The following is a 13404-nucleotide window of genomic DNA, read 5'->3' on the forward strand; positions in this document are numbered from 1 at the left end:
AGAAAGGGTGAAGCAGCTGGGGTACTATGTCGACACAGACAGTAGCCACCACAGTCATTTCCTCTCCCAGGAAAGTCTATATAAAACTTACGTTCCGACCTGAGCATTGGGTCACGTTCTCCATTGTTCCAAGAAACTCAATGACTCTTAACAATTAGTTAACAATTCTACCCAATGGCACAGATCCAAACCAAGTATATTAGATTCCCAGGGCTGCTGTAACAAAACCATAAACTTGGTATCTTCAGACAACAGAGATTTATTCCCTTCCAATTTCAGAGGCCAGAAATCTGAAATCCATATGTTGGCAGAGTTGGCTCCTTCCCAAGGCTCTGTGGAGAATCTGTTCCATGTATCTCTCCCAGCTTCTGGTGGCCACCAGCATTCCTTGGCATTCCTTGGCTTGAGGCTGAACAGCTCCGTCTCTGCCCTTGTCTTCACATGGCTTTCTCCTCTGCATCCCTGTGTCTCAAATCTCCATCTCCTTTCTCTTTGAAGGACATTTATCATTGGATTTGGGGCCCATCCAATCCAGCATGATTTCATCTCCAGATCCTTAACTTAGTTACATCTTCAAAGACCCTATTTCCAAATAAGGTCAATTTCACTGATACCAGAGGTTAGGATATGGACACATCTTAATCACTATCAACCCACTATGCTGAATATGGGTAAAGCCTCAGGAAGCTAAGATGCTTCTCCTTTCCTAGATGACTGACTTCTCCAAATTCATATTCTGTGCCCATAGAACATGAATCATTCATGAGAAACAAACTTCCCGAAAGTAAAGCTATAGAACAAGTGTGTGGATGGAGAAAATGAGCCCCAAATTAAGCTTCCTTTTGTGACAAATGTCTTAGAAAAAAAGCATTAACTGTAATCTTCAGTGAAAAGCATTGTAAAATCGAGATTGGATGGGAAGAGGGTGTTTGAAATGGGCTGGGTTCCCTTAAATGGAACGAAGAGAGGTGGGACGTACTGCGACTATGACATGCTCTCAGCCACTCAGGAGTCAGGGGCAGAGAATTAGGTGAAACCAACAAAACTGTACCCAACCGTGGTTTCTGTTTTCAGGAGAATTGATGAATTATAGTGATCAATGGAAGATGGAAATGTTCTCTTTTCATTCACGATAGCTTCCGAGTTTGTGTGACTAGGTTCTCTCTACCTTTCAGAATAGACTTTTCCTTTTCCACCTGCATATTCAGATGTTCTTTTGTTGTTAGCATGTTGAGATGGGGTAAGAAATTATGCCTTGGGCTGGCACTGGTGACAAGAACTCTCTGTGGCTAAGCTAAGAAATTAGCACATAATTAATTTTATTATAAAAGTAATAATAATGTTCCTCAGATCTTCCCCTGGCTTCCTTGCCTGTCAGTCAGGGCTTGGCTCAAAGGCGATGTCCTTCCCTGTACCAGAAGCATCTCCCCTTCTGCCCTCCCCCCACACTGTCACTCTCCACCCCCTGCTTTAGTTTTCTTCATGTCACTACTGATGTTTTATCAAAGATACATCTATTGGGCTGTGGTTTGTTTTGTTTCTAGACTATAAGCTCCAGGAGGACATTGACTTTGATTGTCTTATATACCCAGGACCTAGGACAGTGCCTGACATACAAGCGGCCTTCGATCAACATTGGTTGAATCAATGAATAAGTCCTTGAGTGAATTCATTTGCTGTGTGCTGTGTGCACTGCCTTGTTGCCTCCTCAGAACAATACTGTGACGCGGATGCTGGTATGAACCAGGACGGTTCCCTAGTGAGAAGCAAAGCGGTTCAGAAATTAGAGGCAGCATCAGACACTTGTGAGTGCACAGGCTTTGGCCAGACTTCCTGGGTACCAGCACCTACTCTGCCACTCCCCATCTGGATGCTGGGAGTTTGTTTCCTTATCTACAAAATGGCATGATAAGGATACCTGTCTTGTAGGGTTGTTATTATGAGAATTAAATGACTTATTGCATATGCTGGGAGTAGAACCCAGCACATAGTAAGTACTCAATAAATATCTGCTAGTATTGTGCCCCTTTTAAAGGTGAGGAAGCCAGACTCAGAATTAGGTAACTCAAGCAAGAATACATCATTGTAGATGTAAGAGGCAGAATTGGAACCCAGATCTGACTCCTCTAGAATCTAAGACTTGGCCACAACATTAATTTACTTGATGAATTTGAAAAATAGACTTGACAGAGATTAGACTGATGTCAGCGGAGTGCTATGCCAATCTGAAGGAGGGAGCGTTGAGTACCACGAATGGCACTGCTACCAGATGGATCACCACGAGGACATTTGTCAGTATGAGGAAACAATATTGGCTAATGTGGAAAAACGCTTCCTTGCCGTAGAAAAGAAAGTCTCGCGGATTTCATTTTGACTTCTCAGAGACAGTGAGACAACAGGAGCAAGTCAACCTATGCCTATTTGCCAATAAGCAAGGTTCATCAGATCCACTTCAAAAGATGAGTTTAGTTCGAGCTGTGGTATTACATGACAAAAAGCAGAAGTGAACCAGGTGACTCAGAGCCAGGCCAACCCTACTCAACTGCACCTGCTGTAACCTCAGCTCCCTACCTTGCCTTTGCCACAACACGGGTGTATCTGCTAAGATCCTCTCTGCCGTTACTTTTTGATTATCTGCTTCTTAGTCCACGGGTCAGTTGAGTCCATGGATAATCCAAAATACGGGCACATTGTTCTCTCTCTTCAACCTCACCTTACCTTTCTAGCTATGTTTTGTGTCACCAAAAATTATCGCAATTTGTATGATTGGAGCACAAACCAGTTGCACAGTTTTAGAGCATTCTTAGGCATCTGTTGAAAAATAGGGATGATGTTTTAAATTTTTTCCATGGACAATGTGCAATGCAACTGTGATGGAGAACTAAGAGCTCTGAGCAATATAGTTGTGCTTCATCCATTAGATGTTCTGCTTATCAAGATTTAAGGACAGCTGAAATTCAAGACAAAATGCTGAGTCTTTCGGTCTGTTGGCTTTCCTTTCTTATGTGCAGCTTTTAGAAATAAAATCTATTGAAGACAATTGGCCAGTTATTTAGCTGTAACAGGAAGAGATAAAAATAATTTGCTTAAATAAATATTTATTTATTTAATCACTGACAGTTCTGAAAATACCAAAACGAAAAGTAAATCACTTTCTTCTCATTGGCAACACAATTAAGTAGCTGCTTGAAGACAAAGCAGTAACCATAATGATTTGAATGTGTCCGTTTCTCAAGAGTTGATTTCCTGATATTTTGTAGCAACATTAATGAATTTCCAAGCTGATTTATTTTTATTTGATTTCTTCCTGTCTTTACAGTCTCCAGAGAATATTCACATAGTTTTCTTATGAACCTTATTCACTATAAAAAGAAATCACTCACTCCTTTCTGCTCTGGTTGTTGGAAATTAACATTATACCCTTAAAATACAGTACAATTCCATATTAATAAAACATCAGTTTACATTTTTCCCTAACTTACACCTCTTTTCCACACACACACATTGCATGTCCTATGTTATGAATATCTTAAATTACTACAATTTACACTGTACTTAGAGGAATTTGATTTTTTAAAAATCCAGTAAATTACCTACTACCCTTGTGGTCCCCACCCCACCCCCATCCTCCGGCCAGAGCCGCGCATCACCACCTGAGCTCCCCACCCCCATCCATGGAAAAACTGTCTTGTATGAAACGTAGGAATCACAGCAGAAGGTGAGCACATGAAGCTTCATCTGTATTTACAGCCTCTCCCCATCACTTGCATCGCTGCCTGAGCTCCATGTCCCCCTCCCATCCCCCAACCCCATACGTGGAAAAACTGTCTTCCATGTAGCCGGTCCCTGGTGCCAAAGAGGTTGGGGACCACTGTACTACCCCATTTTTGTACTGAGCCTTAGAGAATATAGCAGATGAAAGTTCTTATAAAAACTCCTAGTGATCATTTAAGTACATCCTTGAGACATCCAGAGCCCTCTTCCAGCAAGCCCATGGTCAGGGTTTCCTGTACCAAGTGTTAAATGCTTAACATCTTTAGAGACACCTCCTGGGCTTCTGCCCAAACCAGCGGTGAGCACTGAGCTGGGAGAATCTCGGCGAGAAAGACGTTTGTTTGCCAGAAATGAGAAAATCCATATTCACTACTTTATTCTGCTCTTTTGCTTTGTTTTGTTATTGTTGAATGGCAAAGCACAAGAAGCTGCCGTTTAGTAGTTTCCTTCAATCTACTCTTGCCCAGCATCTGTAGCATGTTCCCCGTGGCCAAGGGAATTTGCTGACTCTGGTAAATATTTTGTGGTCTGGATTTTAGTATGTTGGGAAGAAGGTGTCCATGTTCAAGTCTGTGGAAGGAAAAGGAGACTCAATTTTGAAAGGAATTAAGAGAAGACAAGGCTGAAAATTAATTGCTCACACACACACGTAATAAATAAAAGGATGTGCTATAGCCACACTGTGTCAGAATTTTAAAATAAATTCTCAGGTTGTTTATTAAGAAATAACTCTCTCTAAAGCATATATTATAAAATTGCTGTGATAAGGACCAAGATACTTCCTATCCAAGAGATGTTTGTCTTTTAGTAGTTGAGCATGGGTGACCCTGAAACTTTCAAGACCATAGATTATGTCTCTAGTGCAATACTTCTCAGCCTCTGTACTACGGACACTTGGGGAAGAATAATTCTTTACTGAGGAAGACTGTCATGTGCATTGGAGGACCATTAGCAACATCTCTGATCTCTTCCCATTAGATGCCAATAGCTCCCTCTCCTCCATGTGTGACAACAAAAATGTCTCCAGACATTCCCAAATGTCTCCTGAGGGGAAAAATCACCCCCTCCTCCTTGAGCACCATTGCTCTAGTGCAAGGAGAGCAAGGAGACCAAGCTCATTGCCTGGTCATGGATATCTAGAAGACTGAGTTGAGGAAGATTCTATAGGCTCAGCTGAAAGGGATGTCTTGGTCGATTAGCAACATGGGTTTGGGAGTGGGGATGGATGCTGTATTAGTTAGGGTTCTCCATAGAAAAAAGCAATAGGATGTGTGCATATATATATATACATATATATATATACACACAGAGAGAGAGAGAGAGAGAGAGAGAGATTAATTTTAAGGAATTAGCTCATAACACAGTGGAGGCTAGCAAGTTCAAACTTTGCAGGATAGGGTGGTAGACTGGGGACCCTGAGAAGAATTTCAGTTTGAATCCAATGGCATTTTGCTGGCAGAATTCCTTCTCGCTTAGGTGAAGTCAGTCTTTTAATACTGAAATCTTCAACTGATTGAATGAGGCCAACCTATATTATGGAGAGGAATCTGCTTTACTCAAAACCGTCTACTTATATAAATGTCAATCTCATCTGAAAAATACCTTCACAGACACATGTTTAATATCTGGGTACCATGGCCTTGCCAAGTTGACACATAAAATTAACCATCAGAGGTGCCTGCTACCTCTCTAGCAAAGCACTCGAGATTGGACCTTTGATCGTGCCATACCTCCCCTGCATGTGTGGCCAACACCAGCCATGTCCGTTGGGTGGATCCCAGAGGCAGGCATCAGCCTGCGTGGCCGGTAGGAGCATGCTGTGTCCATCAGAAGATGGCAATGAAATCCAAGATGCAAATTAGAAGAGAAGAAGAGAAGGCCCAGCCAAAAAGGTGGAGGTAAATGTACCCCAGACTCGGGGGGAGGTGGATAGATTTAAAAATGGAAAGAACAATTCACGCTGCAAGAGATGGATCTCACTAACGTAAGCTTGAGGGACAGGAGTCAGACACAAAAGCTATACCCTAGAAGGTTCCATTTCTATCAAAAGGAAAACAGGAAAAATTGATCTATGGTGTAAGTCAGGATGCGGCTGCCCAGGTGGGCTGCTGGGGCCTTGCTCATGGTCTTTTGTTGAGCTGGGGGCTGGATGCATTGCTGGGTTTTGTTTGGAAAACTGCTCAAGCTCCGCTAATGATAAATAAACATCTGCACATACATTATACATGAATAAAAATGTAAAATGAAAAGGCACAAGTAGCAAGAAAATGAAAGAGGGTGGGAAAGAAGGAAAGAAAGAGGGAGGCAGAGGTGATGGTGGTGTTAAGTCATAGGCCAGACACACTCTTCATCTTTATCTATCGTACAATCCTTTACTACTAATTATACAAACATTACCGAATTATTAGTTTTCATTAGGGAAATGAGAAGACCTTTAAAAAGACTGACAATATCCATTTTTGATGACTGACCAGGTGACAGGACCACAGCACCTCAGGAGGGCCTGAACTGCGGGAAGTTCTGGTTTCAAAGCCATCAGCAACCCAAAAGGCTCTTCCTGTCACAGGTGCATGAATGCCTCCCAAAATTCCAGAAGAACTCAGCTAAGCTAAATGCATTTCTTTTTAAGTGGAAAAATGGAATGCTCCAACATGAGCAGATGACTAGCAAGAGTGAAAAACGTGGGCTGAAGGTTCCTGGGCTCTTCAACAAGACTTTTAGTAAGGGGAGAATCAGTTTCCACCTGGGGTAGCCTAGATGACTTCAAAGGTAGGTTCTGCTCATTCTATAATTTATAATGTAAAAACTACCTGCTCAAATTATTACTATAATATGGTTTTATAACTTGGCACTTTCTTCCATTCTTAGCTTCCCCTTTAACAAGGGAAACAGAGCCCTCCATGCTCATAAGCAAATCACTGTTTTGTTTGGTCTCAAGTCAGATGGGAGGCCTCCAAGGAAAACTCCCTTTTAGCATTTTCCAATTAGAAAGTGCTGCACACTGCACTAAGAAATCATGTTCTTTCCCACTTTCCATTTACTTTTATTGCCGTTATTTATCTGAGAGGATCATATTTCAAGAAAGACTTTTTCTCCGACCAAAGGAAAAAATACTTTTCTGAAAGAAAGAAAGAAGGAAGAAAGAGAGAAAGAAAGAGAGAAAGAAGGAGAAAATCCAGCAAACCTAGATGCAATAGGATGTCTATCATTTTCAAGCCATAACATTTTTTAAGGAGTTTTATATAAATGGATATTAGGAAGAGTGCTAGCTTATAAAAGGAGCTTGCAGGATAAAGACCTATTTGGAAAGCTTTTAAAAAGTGCATTATTTACTCACTGGAGCTGTCAGGTTACCGTGTTTACTCAAGGGAAGGCAGATTTTTTTAAAATCTGGCTTAAGCTTTTCTTAAAACAGGCTATTGACCAGAATCAATGTGGAGAGTAGCCTAAAAAGACACAGGACATCCTGGCCTCGCTGGTACCTAAATAAATTGTCAGCCCAAGGTCGTTCCTTCCATCGGTACGTGGAGCTATTTTTGGGTGGCGTATATCAAATGTGAACCACTGGGGGCCCAGAGTACAGCTACAAAGCTATCTTCAGGATGAGAAGCCACTCCAAGAAGCCCTTTGAATTCATCAGCCTTCCATCCAATACTTCAAGAAAAGAGGAGCACATTTTGAATGTCCAGTGTCATGGACTCTGATAATTAAAACATTTGTAATTGCAATTTCACTTATGTGAATAACTGATTGTATCATGTAAGCAAAATTTGATATGAAGTGTAATCAATCTGTACTCCTCTGTTTTTTTTTCCCTCAATTAATAGGCTTTTATTTGGTTAGATCATTGATGTAGTATATGATTTACTCTTCCGTCAGAACTTTCCAGAAAATATTCTGGAGTGCTTACATGCAACTTGTAACCTTGTTTACTTAGTGGATGTACCAGTTAGAATAAACCTGGTTGTGCTGCTGTAACACACACCAGCAATCTCAGAGGCTTAATATCACAAAGGTTTATTTCTCACTCAGGCAAAATCTGCCTTGGCTTTGGGAAACTCTCCAAGGCGACTGTCCTCCATGTAGCAACATAGTAACACAGAATACTTCAATCTCGAGGCTTGGCTGTGTCCACACGAGACCTTTTTCTTATAACTGCTGCAGTAAGGAACTGGAGGGATATGGCACTTTGCGTATAGTCCTTTAGCCAGAACTAGCCACATGGCTCCAGCCAACTGGAAATGGCAGGAAAGTACAATCCACCATGTGTCTGGAAAGGCAAGAGATCCCTGGGAGTTTTACTACTGCGAGAAAAAGGAAGCAATCTAATTATCAACCTTAAGGGGTGAGGGTTGGTAGGTTTGAGTGCTCATTGTGGGCTGAATGGTAGAAAATTCCAAACTGGGCCTCTACTGGCGTTTGTTTGCTTCTGTGTTGCCTACCCTGTTCCTTGACTGTCCTGTTCCCCACTGGACTTCCAGCTCCTAGGATAGCACTTGGCACATAGCAAATGTTCAGTACATTCTGGTCAGATGAAAGACGGGGCAAATGGATGGATCTCAGTCTGAGGTCAGGAGCAAGTTGACAGCCCCAGGGATTTGGTCACAGCAGAAGGGGAGCAGATCACAAGAATGGCCTCACTTGGGCATCCAGAAGACTCATAGCCTCAGGAAGGAACAGCAAAATAAGGAAGGAGGCAATGACTACCATAGCTCCAGAGCTCTTAACAGACTGCAGTTCAGAGGGATGGAAGAGGAGGGAGATTGAGGAGGCTCCACGGGCTCTGATGAAAAGGGTGGCCTAGTGGGTCAGACTGTGGGTCTTCATTCTGAGGAAGCTCAAGAGCTCAAGCACACTGTGACCAGCTTCAGATTTGGGCCTCTGACACCCCCCAACCTCAACTCCCACTGAATAAAGAGCAGGAATTTGAATCTGGCTTTGCACTACACAACGATGTGTCTCTTCCTCAGGGGGAAAAAGATATTCACTTAAACCAGCTTTAATTAAAACACTAAATCAATCTGTCATAAAAAGTTTTAGGAAGGTTTTTGTGAAACTTACTAGACACAGTGTCCTATTGTGGTAGCCCCACACATGGGTGTGGGGGGCATTGACCCCATGGAGCAGGCCTGTCACATGCTTTTTGATTTATTGAGATATAATTCTCATTCCATAAATTCACCCTTTTAAGGCATACAATGCAGTGGGTTTTAGTATATTTTAAAAGTCATTCAACCATCACAACTATTTAATTTTGGGATATTTTTACCACCCCAGAAACAGACCCCATACCCATTAGCAGTCACTGCCTATTCTCCCAACCCCCACTGCCCTGACAACCATTGATCTACTTTCCGTCTCCAGATTTGCCAGTTCTGGATATTTCTTATGAATTATGTCTCACTTTGTTTTCCAGCTTTATCCATGTTGTAGCATGAAATAGTCCTACATTCCTTTTTTTGAGAAATAACATGCCATTGCTTGGATATACCATATTTTGTGTATCCATTCATCAACTGATGAACATTTGATGATCAAGTCTTTTTTCATGCATATTCCATCTGGTTCTGTCCTGCCAGTTCCATTGCAGTCTGTTTTGAGGGCTCTGAAACTCATCTGTTGGACTGGGCTCTGTGGGTGCTCGTAGGGTGTACGTGTTGGCATGGCAGATTGGTTTCTAATTGTGCCTTCTCCAGGCTGAGAATTTGCAGGCAGACATCTTGTATGGCCATGAGAGTGATTACTGAGATTTCCAGGCCCTGGAAGTCCCACTTACACAAAAATATTTCTCTCACTGCCTTGGCAATGTGCCTCCTACCTTCTTGTCTGACTGTATTTTCCCCAAAGAAAGGCTCCAATGGAGAGTAACCCCTGAGGTGTGTATGGGCTTATGGAAAGCCTCCCCAAATATACATTCTATCACCCAAGACTGGCAGGGTGCATGGTCTCTCTCTGGCACAGATCACAGTTAAGTTGTCAACCAGATGGAAAAGCCTGCCCTGTCTAGCCAAAGTGAGATGTGACAGAGAACTGACCTTGGGGAGGTTATGGCAGGGACTTGGGCTCAGAGCACCAGGAGGCTTAGCGTGTAGGAGGGCAGCCAGGCCAGTGCAGACCTCGCCGGAGTGTAGAGCAAGAAACAACCATGTCATCACAACTATAGCTTTATAACCCACTTTTGTGTTTCAAATACCGTCTATGTGCATGTAAGAGTACACCTATGAATGAACATACGTAACAGACTGTATTATGCTCAGTCTCAATTTAAAGAGACATCAAGGAAGAAAAGGCATCACAGATCATAAAGTGACTTTTCTCCTGTTCTTTTGACCTGAGATAAAAACGAAGTTCCCCAGGCTTCAACACTGGTGATGACAGCTGCATACCTCCCTTATATCATTAAATTTCTCTTATTAGGAAATTGCCCTAGGCCGCTAAGGGATGGAGAAAGTGAAAGTGTCTCTGTTTAGGGCTGTGGCTCTTTGCTTCTTGGCAGGTCAGCCTGGACTGAGGCTCATGAGGCAGGTGAAGGGGCAACAGGTGAGGTGACCGATTGCATTGTTAATATTATGATGCAGAAATCATACATGTGCAGCCGATCCTGTGCTTCCACCCCACCGCCCTTTTATGGGATCTTGGATACTCAGGGCTGTTTGTGTAATTGCTTCTTGTAAATGAGCTCCTACTCTGTAACACTTTACAGTAAACCACTTTCCTCTGCCATCTGGTATCCAGTTGTTTTAACTGGGTTTCCAGTATTTGCATCCGTCATTTACAAGAACCTTTTTAACCTTTACAAGATGAAATAATTGAAGTCTATCCTTTTGACTTCATGTTTGTTTCAGAAAAGCTTTGAAATTGAGGCACCAAGCAGCTTAAAGGCAGGGGGAGATGAAAAGAAAAGGACTAGGCTCTTCGTCCTCTGACATATGATCGGAGTGCCGCCTTGGAGGTGAGGGTCCCGAGGCCTCCATTATGGGCTCATCTGTATGGAAACAGCTTCTTCTGCCATGTGAAATAGACAGGCTGGTGACGGGGAAAGGGTGCCCCTCCTCAGCCCAGGGCCTGGGGTCTGCAAATCCTGTCTAGGTAGACACTGCCCCCTCCACGCCTGCCCAGCTCTGCCCACAGTTCTTCACTTCCCACCCTTTTCTTCCTCTTGCTTAAACCACGAGTTCCCTACCTTGCTCAGAGGAGAGGAAAATGAGGAGAAATCCAAATGTGTGCATGGCGCTACTTCTATTGCACTCACTAACGATGCCTGGGTTCCTAAGGGGACTGGGACCACTGAATCAAGTGGTCCAAGCTGCCCAGAATGTAAAACGCCTCAGCTGCAGATAAGAATAGAGTTCAAAGGAATTTGTCTCTTTGGCTATCTGACCACCTCGTGTCTTGCTCTCCAGTTCTGATCACTGTAGATGACATGGAAACTTCTAGAAGCCTCAGTAAAGGGGAGCTTTAATTAAAAGGAAACTCTATTTGCTTCCTTCACCCCCTCTCCCTCTGCAGCTTCCTCATCCCCTACTCTCTCCACCTCCTCAGTGGTTCTGCTCTCCTGCCCACCCCCTAACCCACTCCCTCTTCTGTGTCATACTAGGGGCAACCTGGGAGCTCCGCATCAGCTGCTGCCCTGCTCCACGTGACAACGTGACAAAGGCCTGGTGGCCGGCGCTGCAGACCGAGGGGCCTGCCCTCTTACAAGGCTGGGGTAGGGACAGGGATGCAGATACTTATAATTAAATATTCTTTGACTCTGGGAAGGGGAGCAGGACCTAGACAAGGTTCTGGTGACAGTGAAGGAGACGTGCTCCAGTGGTGGCTTCCAGGCCTTCACCGGGGCATTTATGGCCAAGTCCTCACATATCTGAGACTTCAGTTCACAGTTGCCCCTGTAGCTTTCCCGGTGCCTGATGGATCCCTTCTTAACTCCATCCTTTGAGGTGAGAGATGAAGACAGTTTCCCAGAAAACCTCTGTCTTCAACCGGTTTCTTTGTTTCCTGGTTTTCAATGTCTTTCTTCATCTTATTCATGTGCCTGGCTGCTTTAAACCACACAGGAAAATACGTCTTTGCACGCAAAGAGAAACTCCGGGGTGGGAACTGTTGGTGGGTTGAAGTGCGAGCCTGGGGTGGTGGTGTTTTCTGTTAAGGTAATTGAACAGCGCTTCACTCACAGCATTTCCTAGCAGCATCTCCCACACCAGGAAGGCAAGACCAGTCCTTACACTCGAAACCGTGGCCTCCGTGGATGGGGTCCCGCTGAGAGTGAAACCCTGCAGGATTTATTCTAAAGAAAACGTGAGGGTTATGTAGGAAGCGGATTCTGTCACTGCAGCAAACGTGGAGCAGATTCACGCAGAAGGGGTGGGTCCCCTCGGCAGTTTAAGCCTAAAGTCTCTGGTGAACGCTTTCCTAAGTCATGAATTTTAGTCACTTTAGCACCCAGAACACTCCGAACAGTCCGTGCCGTGGGCACTGGAGTTCTGGAGAAAGGGTGCGGAGCTTCCGGCAGTTCCTCTGAGAGGTCTACAGGCACTACGCACCGCACACAGGAGTGTCATTAAGTCTCAGTTTGAATCACATAATCAGAAAGTGGCATTAGGAAAAACTAGTGTTAGTAGCACTAATGGCAAAGTCTGAAAAAACAAATGGCAAAGTCTGGTTTAGAAAAACTGTTCTGTTAAGGAGAGTGGTCGGATTAGACAGCACATTCATTTGGCACTTTTATAGGCTGCAATATCTTTACCCAGTCAAGCACCTAATGTGTGATACAGCCGCTCGCTTATTTGAGGAATCTGCTTTCCATAGGGACGCCTGGCGGTTTGCGTGCCGGGCAGGGTCCTGCGACAGCCGGGTTGCTTCCCCTTTAAGGAGGGACTGGATCCGACGTGAATCGGAGCCTGTGCTGAAGCCCATGTCCAGTGTAAGCAGAACAAGCCTGGATTTTTACCGCTTGCTGTTCCAAGGCAGCGTTCTGCTGAGAAATATTAAGTGTAACCAAATATTACAGGGAACACACTGTTCCTGCTGTACTTCCAGGGCATCTGATCAATGGGGAAAATGAGAAGTAGAAATAAACAGAAGGGACAGAGGTCTGAACAGGCAATTGGGCTCAAAGGAAAACCGAGCGAAACAGAGGAAATGATTTTCAAAGTAAATACAGATAACTGGGGAAAGAAAGACGCACGCTAAGCAGAGAAGAAATGTCTGACTGTCTTGCTCCGGGCCTGGGTCAGGCCAGGGAGCGTGGCGGGGCCATGCTGAGGATTTTCAGCTGGGGCCTGGTCTCCCCGTAAGTCCAGCTGTCAGCAGGGATGCCAGGAACAGGCGAGATGAAACACAGTCGAGGGAGGGAGGTGCAACCTCCAGGAGAAAACAGCCCCGCAGAACGGGAGCTGAGGGACCACCGCAGCCGTGTGGCCCTGCAGGATTTTATTGGGAAGAAAACCTGGGGTTCATGGAGGAAGTGGATCTTGTCATTGAAGCAAACTCTGAGAAGATCCACCCAAGAGGATCAGGTCCCCTTGGGGACTGTGCAGTTGAAGCCAATAGTCTCCACCATGGGAGTTGATGCGTGGTAGCTCCAGGAACACTCAAAATAGCGTGTGCTGTCGGCTGCATGTGTACGTG

This window comes from Eulemur rufifrons, chromosome 7 (assembly GCF_041146395.1).
Source record: "Eulemur rufifrons isolate Redbay chromosome 7, OSU_ERuf_1, whole genome shotgun sequence".
Classification (NCBI taxonomy): Eukaryota; Metazoa; Chordata; class Mammalia; order Primates; family Lemuridae; genus Eulemur; species Eulemur rufifrons.